At 38.1% G+C, this 12,034-nt stretch overlaps 1 long non-coding RNA gene across 1 annotated transcript in view; it reads left to right on the top strand.

The window, feature by feature from the left end:
• LOC308197486 overlaps positions 1–11,680 on the top strand; it is a 64,439-nt gene extending 52,759 nt beyond the window's left edge. Inside the window, exon 3 of the long non-coding RNA XR_013952983.1 lies at positions 5,341–11,680. This is a non-coding gene — a long non-coding RNA (uncharacterized lncRNA). The remainder of the gene's footprint in view (positions 1–5,340) is intronic.
• The last annotated feature ends 354 nt before the right edge of the window (positions 11,681–12,034 follow it).

Raw genomic sequence — 12,034 nt, forward strand, 5'->3', positions numbered from 1 at the left:
AACCCTCCGTTCCCTGCTCAGAAACCTTCCAGCTGGAGAGCTGCAACAGCAACAAAATGTCAAACGTGGCAAACACGTCTGTTAAGAGTGTTTAGGTGGCCTCTGGGGGTTGAACATTGAGCAGCAAAGAACAAATATCTCCATGCTGATACCTGCCATCTCAGGAGGAGTGGAGTACAATGTGCTTTTCCATGTGTGCCAGAGCTGGATGCAAAAGTTGCTGAAACCTTGAAACTTAGTAGCGTGTACTAACCCTGTGCCAGGTAACTTCTTAGCTGCTGATCAAAATACAGTGTTTAAAACATGATTTTTTTTTTTCCTGGAGACTTGCCAAGGAATTCCCAGTTTTGCATTAAACCTATTGATAATTCCTAGTGAAAAGATTAAATATTTACCTCTTCTTTTTGAAATTTCAACTGCTAAATGAGAAAATAAAGCTTTTCATCTGCTGATGGTATTTGCTGATGTTGTCAGCTTGCAGAAACAGTCTTCTAGAATTAGAACAGATTTGATAAAAGCTTTAAATGAAATCTAAATTGACATTAGTTGAAATTGAAGTTCTGTATGCACATACGCTTTTTGCCAGAGTCCATACTTCATCAATTTGCTAAAGCAATTTTATTTGTATTTATGAATATAGTCACGATGATGAACTTTCATGCAAATTAGTTTTGTTGGCTTTGAATAATATATTGCATTCACTCTATTGATTCGATAGTACTAGGCAAAAACATTCGCCATCTATAATAAACACTTAGTACTTTTATCTCCCCATAACAAAGAGGTCACTGGTCTTTTGGTCTGACTGATGAGAATAATTCTATTTTCTCAGAAGTCCTGTTGAGCTCAGGGTATGTTTCTGTGTGGAATCAATGTGTAGTTGTGTAATATGTAATTATTATGTAGTTAAAAGTCATTTTAAGTTCCTTGGTGTAAACACACATTTATGAGCTTGGGAGTTAAAATCAGTGTATATGTCACTGTTATGAATGGCAAATGTACATATATTTTTAAGAGTACTGGTGGGGGAGTAAGCACAAAGATCAAACTACACCACTTCATCTTCATGTTACTGCATACGCAAGATTTCGTATTATGCAGCTATCGCTGTGAATGTCTCCCAGTGGTCTCATTCTCTTCCCCTCGTTTACCTATCCCATGTGGCAATGCTGTGTGTTATAAAGCTGCTTGGCCACAAAAGGGCTGCAGAGTTTTCTGGCAGTTACAAACTCGCCAAATGCAGTGAGCAATGACAGCTCCCAGGAGCTCTGCGCAGATCCGACGCGCTGGTGGAGAGCAGCGGGGTCCTGCCCGTGGTGTGCTCCAGCTGGGAAACTGCCTCAGCTTCAGCTGCAGCATCTCCTCTGCGAAGTAATCTCAGAAATAGCAGTTCTCCATGTGCTTTGCAGTGCAGTGGTTCACGTGGTAGAAATGGCTGCCTTTTAGTAGGGCTTCCAAAAAATGCCCTACTAAAGCTTTAAGCAAGCGAGTGAGTTGTCACCTGGATGTGCTCTTGTTTCCGCAGAAGACTGAACTCCACAGTTTGCTGGGGAGCATGTCTGCCAAAATTTAGTTCTCGCTGGTAATGTTATTCTCCTCTGCAATTAACGTCACAGTCAAATAATGTTAGTGTTAGTGGACAGAGTGGTGATTCCTGGTAGTTAGCAACAAAGGGGAGACAATCTGCTTCAAGGGCATTTTTCAGTGCTCTCCCAGCTAACTTCTTAAAATGCTGCTTCGGTTTGAAAACTGCTCAATGGCACTGCCAAGTGCTTTAACAGAGGGTTTCCAGAAACCTAGTTTATCTGTCAGGTTGTGCCTGGGTGGGTCAGAACTGATCTGTGTTCCCAGGAGAGCATGCTGAATTGTGTCAAGTACAAGCGAGACATCAAACTATTTCATGCGACCACTGAGCATACCTTGCCTGCCATCCATTTCAGAGTCATGCTATTAGATATTTGTTTTACACCACTTTAAACATTCCTCTGCAAAAAGAAGGTAAGAATATGTGCCACATCCTAAGGAGGCTGGAAAATTCAAAGAACTGTGTATTTGACTTTAAAAAATTTTTTGGCATACTTGAGAGAGCCTTTCAGTTTTTTTCTACCTCAGTCAGTCCCTGGGGGAAGGAAACTTCAATATGCTCAAAATTTTCCAGTTTTTCTTTGCAATATCATTTCATAGCTGGTCAGCTTATTTCCAGTTGTCTTTGATCATATTCGGTTTTGAGACATTTCTATTAGCTTTATTATGTAATATCCATAATATTTTATTTCAAACATCGGTTATTTAACTGGAGCAATTGGGAGGCTCATTTAGAATGTTTTCCTTAACACTTTGACTGCCTGAGTAAAATCAAACTTCAGTGCAATAAATTGATCTGTTTCTGATGGAAAAAGGAGTTTTCTTTTCAGCCCAAATTCAATAAATAAGCCATCTTGTGTGAGCTGTGTTGTTGTCATACCAGTGTTTTATCTGAGTAGTGCCCGAACAGAGGCTAGGCGTTCCTGCAAGCTGCTGGTTTGTGGGTGGGGAAAGGAAATATTAACACTGACAAAATTGGAAGGGGGGGGGGGGAGGGGGTATGGAGGGGGTTGTAATCCATTTTCTGGATCAAAATAACAGATTGTAATACCTTTGACAGGTGTGGAAGATTCATTTAAATAGAATCTGCATTGTGAAAGCTTTCAGAATTAGGTCACTCAATTTATATAATCAAGCACTCAGAAAAGCTATGCTGTTTTTAGGTTTTTGTTTATTGCTGACTGTGGTGATACTGTTAAATCTGCAACAGTGATACGAGTTTCACTGGCATGGCAATGCATAGACCATTAGCCACAAAGGCTAGAGGATGCTTCATTAGGCTGAAGAACTTGCAGGGTGTATGTACCCTTGCACGTGGATGGCTGCAGAGGTTTTGTTCAATGTGTTGTGCCTTCCACTGAGGCTGTTCCAGGACTGGGATTTTCCCTGTGTTTGGATGCGCTACAGCAAGAGATGTGAGGTGCTTCTGGAGAAGTCTTCGCACTGGTGTCTGCATCTTGCTTGCCAGTCGCACAGCCTGTCCTGAGTGCTCCCTTCCTAGGATTTCTGATAAAGTAGAAGTATTTAGATCTAAGATAAGATTGATGACAAAAAAAAAAAGGAGAAAAAAAAGGGAAAAAAGGAAACCACCATATAAAAGAAGAAAAAAGAAAACAAAGGAAGTCCTGGAGATTAACTGTATGGTCAAATAGGTGTTTGGTTATCTGAGTGGCTCCTATGACATGTATACATCTTGTGCTGCTCTCAGACTCCATTTTGTAATCTTGATAATCAGGAAAACATTAGTATGTGAGAAGGTCAACATGGGGGTAGTCCAAGGTTCCACACAGCCCCGCGTCTCGTGTCTAAGTGCAGCCAGCAGCAGTGCATAGGGCAGGACAAGAACAGAGTGATACTCAAACATGTACTACACCATCTCTCTGCAATACATTATTCACAAAGTCCAGGTGTCTGTAACACCAGATCTTCTGTGAAACAGAGAGCTTCACTGTGGTGTTATCCATCTTTGGAGTGGGAGACATGTAAACGCTAATGCATTTATCCTTAAATGTCCCGTGTCCCCTCAACGTCGCACACGAGACGAATTGCAGATTCAGAAATAATACACAAATTGGACCGGTCCCTATTAGCAAAACAGCTATTTTGCTCACTTTCCTTGCCTAATAATTACTTTATCCCTTTGTACATCTTGTGTACGTTACTAAGGCGCAAATTAAGTGTTCTGTTTCATAAAGCAAGTAAGTCAAAAGAACTGTGTTAAATAGACACTGTAAACTTGAATTTTTAAAACTAATTACAAATAGTTCTACATCTACCACAAACAGTGGCTCGTTCATATTTCAGCATAAGAGAATATTTTTTCTGTACAAAAATAACTGAACCCTTCAGCACTGGTAAATCTTTCCACTAAATTTTAGTTAGTTTTAAGATCAACTAATCTGTCTGAAGAACTGCGGCTGTACAATACAAGGCCATTTCTTTTCTCTTCACGAAGTTGTTTCTGCCTTATTTCAGGCTAAATGAAAACAGCTGCATATCTCATAAATTATGCATTCAAAGAGCACTCTGACATTATACTCTTCAAAACACAGTTAATTTTAATCTTTCTCATGCAATTTTTATGACAAAAAAGATTGATGGTGCTTTGTTTCCTTCTCTTTTCACTGTAATTTTGACAGTGAGATATCAGAGTATATTGAATTAAGTAGTCTTTTAGGCATTTGATTTTAAGGTAGGTTATACCTTAGTACAGGCTATGACCAGAGAAGATGTAGCCCATCTATTTCATATCCAATATCTCACCAAGCAAATCCAAAATATGTGACTTAAATGGAAAAGAAGTGTGGGGAAGGACTTCAGACAGTTGTGTTATTTCTTCTTTTTTATTTCTTCAATGGGAGGTCTCTGGATATCCGTCCATTATTGCAATCCAGTTACTTAGGTAGTGACAGCTTACTTTGGACATTTCTTTGGTGATATTCATAAAGCCTTTCTCATTTGGAAGTGTGCTGATTATCTCCAGAGCAGAGGTAACTCAGTCCCAGAGCGTTTAGAGGTTGAGGCATGTGATGGGAAGTGTGCGTCCAAAAGCCACCACAGCAGCAAATCCTCAGCGTTCAAGTGACATTCTTGAATGGTAGTAATACACCCAGTGGAAAAATGCTTCAAAACAGCTATTGTGAACAAATTATTCTGATTTCTCGCTTTCCTAAATGCAGTTCTTATTATACCAATATGTCAGGAGCGATTTGTTCAAGTTCCTTGATAGACAGTGCATATTCTTGCCGCTTTACCTGAATTTGAGAGTAGCACGGGCAAAAGTTTTCTGTTGTAATTAGTAACCTTATAGCTCTGCAGATCTGTGGCTAGGAAATGGAGGTCCTGTTCTCCACGTTTTTACGTGTGTGTGCTATATTGTGAATAACTTATTCTAGGTTTGTTGCTTGATTTTTCTTGACTACTTTTGCTATATGAAACACTGTATTATTCCAGAAGGTCAGAGAAGGCACAGTATAGGTTTTGTGGACCTTTCGTTGCTAATTGCTCTTTCCCTTAGGTGACATGGAATGAGTAATAAGAAACAAAACACTTGGATTCTCTGTTACATTATTTTTTCCTTTTTAAAATGTAATACTGGTAGGTTTGCTGTTCCCAAATGATTTTAAAATATTCTGACAAATGACAAAAACCTAATCCTCTCTAAAACTCTTTCCAAGCCATACAAGTGGTTACATAAGCTTTGGGGATGTGTATGTGCCAAAAACTACTTATCCCCCTATTATTTATGTATTTCAGGTCAGTATCACAGATTTTGCTCTGCCTGTGCCTGCAGGATTGGGATTTGGTTGTCCTGGTGCCAGGCACAGACTGTGTAGCTGGCAAAACACTGGTGATGTCTGTGCTGCTCAGAAGTTTTGACCTCACTCTGAATCCAAATATTTGCTAGTGTCATGATCTGAGAAACTTTCCTGGAACTCGAGAACATTCGCGCTCAAACCTGCAAATCAAATGAGAAAACAAATGAGTTGTGAAGGGTACTGTTAAAGCAGCAATATGCAAGAGAGAGAATACTACGTAGTAGTCAGCTAACAATAACAATAATTACAGTATTTTGCCTGAGGAAGCCTCTGATGAACCAAGCAGAGGTGGTAAAATGATCCACTGGTCAAGGATCACGATTACTCTTCAGTGACTACCTGTCTCTTCAGGTCTAACTTCTACCTTTACATAAGACATGTATGGAACAAGGACCCAAAACTAAATCTCGTACCTCGGATGAGTGTGAAAACTGCTAGATTATGATCTATTCTGGGAAAAGTTGTTAAGCTCCTATCTGAACATATTAACCTAGAGATTAAAGGTATTTCTGGTTCAAACAGTTATGTGTTGTTTGATAAAGTTTTGAATTTGGTCAAGTATGGTTTAAAAAAGCCTAAAAAATGTTATAGGATTTCAGGTCTGAGCCATCTCACAGAGAGAGCACACTTCTTGCAGACTTGAGATTCTGTTCAGTTATGTCCAGGAACAGGGGGAAGTGGCTGCTGAAATTTCATGCTAATAAGGGAAAGCGTTTCATCCTGTTTGTTTCCTTTTGAAAAAGAAACATCTTGTTTGCATTACTTTGCAGCTTAAAGAATACAATTCCTTACTTTCAGAAACAGCAGCTGACTGTCACAGTAGGGATTGACAGAGCCTAAAACCTTGTAATTTCCTTCACGTTGGCTCACAGTGGAGCCCTAAGAAGACTCGCAACTGGGTGACTCGTACATGACTGCTGTCTGTAGCTGTCTGCTGGGAAAATCAACTGGAATGGTTGCTTTAAGCAGCTGTACCACAATTACAGAGGGAGTGGAAAACTGAGATAGGAGGTGCTCTGCACTCTTTGAAAGATGCACAGGGTATGTCTCCAGCTCTTGATATCCTGCAGATTTTCCGTAGGTGCCAGAGTTGCCAAGCATTAGAAAAGCACGTAGTACCTTTGGACTGGGACAGCCATCTGGTGAGCCTGAATGGACTAAAGGGACTCAGAAGTTTTTGTTCCTGAAAGGACTGAACAAAAGTAGCTTGCTTCCAGATCTACTGTTGGTAGTGGTGCTGCTGTGGGTTTGGTCTTGAGTTGCAATGCTTTTAAAAAACCCTGTATGAAGCTGAACTTTAAAAATGTATTGGTGATTTGTATACTACTGGAAACACACATACTGCCTCAAGTAGAATGCTTTACTTTTGAAATTGCTATCTGGAGACATTATCTTGGAGGTATATTGGATGAAGAATTGACTTCCAAGTATCCTGTGCTGTTAATGATGCTTTTGCTCAAAAGGAATTATTTTTGTCTAAAGAAAAATAGTTGGTTATTGTATGTCATGTGCAGATAAAAATAAAATAAAATCAAAAGATGCTGTAAAGAATTGACACCTAAAGAATTACTGTTAGTGGTAGATTGTTGACTGCAAGTGAGATTTTGAAGTCGTAAGACAGTTGTAGCCTCAATTGAGCTGTACTGGTTCTGTGTGATTAGGTATCATACGGCATGGGGTGCAGCCAGGAAGAGAAAAGTTCACCTAGGTTCAGGAAAATGGTTTTAATTATACTACCTTAACTACTTTAATTATACTACCTTAACAGTCCTTTGCTGTGCATTGGCAATTGTTGTATCGGATCACAAAATACTAGTAAAATAATGTGACTTCTAAAAGTTTTTGTTAGGGTATCTTATGAAACCAGTTAAACTGTAAGCAAGCTGTTGGTTTTAATTGAAAAAGAAAACCTTTCTCCTTTGTTGTGACTGGGATTTATATACAAAATCATTCTATACTACTGGATCAGGAGGAACACCTTGGAACATGCTTTTGTAGTTTAGAGTCCTTTGCTGAAGACACAATAAAGATAATGAAATGCCTGGTTATCAGGCCTGAGAGGGACATCTGGATCACACATTGCTTTGTTTGTGGAGCATCTTAGCAAATAATGCTTTTAGTTGTAGCAGACTTTCATTTCTTTTGATCTTTGTTGCAACATTTCCTAGGAAATGTACTTTAGTATGCAATGTCCTATTCAAATGACACTGCACAGCGTTTCAGTAGTTATACTAAACATTAAAAAGTGTTTTCAGTTGACTGAACTAAATTTATTATAGTGCTGTTGTGGCCCTGTTTGCAAAGTTTCCAAGTTCACCTGTACAGTATCTGTTAAAAGTCTCACATGTTTGCGTAAAATCCACGTATTATTTTTGCGTCGTGTAAAGCTGAATTTCCAAGCTCTGCAGAATGATGAGCACTGAGTTTTTAAAGCTAGCCACTGTAACTCAAGCTTGAATGCTTAATATTTTCCGAAGAGTTGTAGTTCTAATCAGTGTTGGCAATATGTTACTACATGCCATGGCCTTCAGGCACTGCACCCTATTCTGCAAATAGCTTCCTAAAATCTTGCAGTGCACCAACATGTGATTAGGCAGTATGGTGGAAGCAGCAGTAGAGATGTGGTAATGTATCACGCTGCTGTGTAGGCACAACCCAGGCTGTGTTGCTTATCAGCACATAGATGTTCTGTATTTTTAAATGGTTGCTGACATTTGGGTTGGTGTGGATACAATCAGCTTGTTTGGGTCTAAAACCCATTCTTCCCTAACAGACCTCTCTACAAGGCTCTTGGACTTGTTGAATGCTTGAGTTAATAGGAATCTGCCCTGATTCTCAGAATATTTGAAAAATAGCTCTGGGAAGAGTTTGGAGACACATTTTTTAATTATCCCAACATCTGCTATTTCTATTAATTTTTGAAACAGTGCTAACACATGGTGATTTTGCTCTGAAAAATGAGACGTTATCTTCATCGTGAGGCTTATGCAAGAGATGGAGAGTGTCTGCTCAGCTGGAAGGACAGCAGAAATGATGGAATTAATAATATTTCCTTGCTGCCACCTACTAAAATGAATTTTCAAGCTGAATAATATTCATTTTGAAATTTGTGTACTACTCTAACATATTCTTTCATCAAGGAGCTTACTGTGTTTTTGGGGCAAATTTCTTTCCTCACTGGATACTAATTGCTGCTTTGTGTAGTGCAGATAAGTGATCCAAGGCCATCCATGTATGGGAGAAACCAAATCTCTATTTTAGCTAGTAAAACCATGGGCTTACCATTAGAGGAAATGTATCTTGGACAAGACAATTCCTGTGTCATGTGTGAGGCAAGGGCAAACAAGCTTATGTTGTTTTGCTCTCTGACATGACTCTGAATACAGTTATAAGCAATATCATGGCTTTTTCTGAGTGATAAGCAAAACTAGAGCAAGAAGGGTTTAACAGTGAGCTGAACTTGCTTGGAGCAGAAAATGTATTTACTGTACACCACTCTCATAGTAATCCCGCTTTTCTCACTCTGTGAGGGATTGAGTGTTTTGCATTGCAAATCCATTCCTTTTGCAGCTAGCTCTTTCACCAGAACATTTTTTCTTTATTCTCTTGTTATGAATTCTGATAAAGTGCTATTATCTGAGTCATTTGAAGATTGGTTTTCTAGCTATTTTTACTTTCCATTTCAGCTTCTTCAAGCTGGGAACTAAAATCAGAAAGTCTGTGCTGATTTATGCTAGCAACAGATCCAAACTCCCCTGGGTGAAACCAGTACTAGTACTGCTAAAACTCCCTGATTCCTCTCTCTTCTAATCATCTCCATAACATTTCCTATCCACAAGGACAGTAATGCTGATTTACACCCATCATTACTGACGTTTATTTTAGATGAAAAAAAACCTAAACATCTGCAAGTCTGAAGGCATAGTGTTTCCTCCTATTTGTAAGAGCCTTCAGTTTTCATCCTCTCTCAGTTAGCAGTGAGGCAGGCTGCATGTTGGGCAGGAAGCAGAAAACAGCAAATCGTACAGCCTTTGCTTCCATTTCCATTTTTCTACTGATGCTACTTTCTTTACTTCTGCCTATTCTCCCCTTCATTCCTTCCTTTTAAACATGTTTGCAAAACCTTTTTAAATACCCTCAGGGTACCATCTAGAAAAAGCAGATATATCCCTCAGGATGTCACCTAGAGAGATGTACAGATTGGTTCATTCTATTTCCACTTAAAGCCAGGAGAAAGCCCCCAGAATTAGTTAGAAGTAAGAAACAGTTTTCCAGGTGATGTGCAACCTCTTTTTTTTTTTTCTTTTTAATGTTGTACATATTATAATAGCACAGAAGAAATTGAACTGTGTATGAAGCTTTCTGGGAAAATGAAATTTTTAAACAGCAGTGCTATGTATCAGTCAATATTTCACTTGATTGTCTTGCTTGTTTGCAGTTCAAACTAAAAGAAATATAATTTGCTTTTAATTTTCTCTATTATATATAGGGAAAGCCACTCATATAGAGTGGGAAAATAACCAATTAAGAGGTCTCAAGATGAGAATTATCATCACCTCTTTTTTAAGAGAAGTTGTCTTCACTCTTTTAGATCTTTTAGTGACGTTAAATTGGATTCATAATTACAATAATGGAAGTAGTCATTTTGTAATATTTTTAGCATTTTTTTAATTGTAATTTTGCAAGCTGGTTCTGTGTCTTAAAAACAAGGTAGTTTCTTGGTATTTGATATTGCATATCCACAGGCAGAATAGGTATTTCAGATGTAAGGTGACTGACACGGTGCAGTGGAGACATGGTGGACAATGTGCATTTTGAGTAGGATTTTTAAAGACATTTGTAACAGCTGTCTGAATCTAAATGATTCCCCTTCTTATGCCTAGTAAAATCTGCAGTGGTTCTCTATTACTCAGAATTTCTTAGAGAAATTCATCTAGCAAATTACTTTCCTGATGCAGCTGCAGTTTGGGTTGTGTGGATAACTGGCGTTTTGTTTTGTTTGCAAAACTAGTTCATTTAAGACAGTCCATGAAATTTTTACCAGGAAGCTGAACATCAGGTGGAGAACACTATTTACAAATTCAGCAAGTAAATATTCTCTCTCTGATTACTGTTGATCAGTTTTTGTATCAAGTTCGATATCCCCTGGTACCATGAGCGGAAAACAAGAGCCCATAACTATAGTGGACAGGGTGCTGTGTATACCCTGAACCTTGGTTCAAATTCACTTCTTGTTTTTTGCTCTTGTTAGTGTCTGATGAACAATAATGGTGATTGCTTTTGTTGTTTGTTATTATCAGACACAATTCTTTCTTATTGTTTTTATTTTTTTTTCCCTGCTTTGTCTTGAAAATAACCTTTTACTTGAAAATTTTAAATAGCTTTCCAAAAAGAGCAGAATTATTCACAATACCCTTATACAAACTTGATCTGGAAGAGAGAAATTTCAAGAGAATGTAACTTGATGTTAGTCACAAGGTCAGTAAGTTTTACCAGATAACGTGCTACTGGAGATTATGGTGCTCACCGGAACATTTACGCTGAGAACAAAGAGCAAAGTTTTACCTGAACACCTTCTGCCCATTTCATTGCCAGTTCTGCCTTATGGTTTATTAAGGTTGTGCTGTCAAGAACAACATATTTCAGTCTTTTTTGGGTACAGAATTCCTTTCTTCTTTCAGTTCTTACCTTTGCCCAAATTCACAGTGCAGCCATTGAATATGGCTATGAGTTAATTGAATATAAGCTATGAGTTCTCACTTTTAAGATATGGTGAGGAATCCTAACTTATTTCCTACTTTCTCTGGTGTGTTTTTTAGTCGCACAGAATTTAATACTTTTGCAATTCATCTTGTTTCGTTAAATACAACCAAAATTCTAAACTTTTTGTCTAAAACACTTCAGGACACTGGAAACCTCTTTGGAGTTTTTAGCAGTGAAACTGAGGTCCTTCTTTGGTTTGGGTTTCAGGAGCAGCCTCTCCTTCTGAGCAGAAAACAAGTTCTCTCTCCCTGTTTTTTATCAAAATCCAGGTGATGGAATTTTTCATTGTAAAGCTCTGTACCAGATGGTCACAGATTTTTTTTGGTCTAATCTTATTTTTCAGATGGGATTAGAAACTGAGGGTGGTATGTGGAAGATTGATTTTTTGTTGTTGTTGAAAAAGAAAATTCTATCAGAAATTATTTCAGTTATATTGTGCAGCTTCTTTTTGTTGTTGTTATTGATGATCTATCAATAAAATGCAGAAGAAATTACTTCAAAGCACTTATCAAAATAATTTTTCTTTCTTGCAGTTCTTTAAAACTCACTTTTCATTAAGGGATTTTTAAATAAGAAGTTCAGAGTAAAATGACTTTGCATTCTGACGCGTGACTTATCACAAAATGTGGATTACATTGATATTCTTATCAGTATCTCCATACAGTACAGGAGGAAACTGTCTAGGGAGAGCTAGTTAGGAAACACACTGCTATTCTTAGAACTGGCACATGATAATGTAATATAGTGGAATAGAAAATTATCATACATATTTATAATATTTAAAAATTATCAGCAATCGCTAACTAGTTCTGATCGAAACATTTAGTCTTCCAGATCTACTTGTGCTGTAATGAAATGCTTTGACACTT

This window comes from Anser brachyrhynchus (genome assembly GCF_964034855.1).
Source record: "Anser brachyrhynchus genome assembly, chromosome: 6".
NCBI lineage: Eukaryota > Metazoa > Chordata > Aves > Anseriformes > Anatidae > Anser > Anser brachyrhynchus.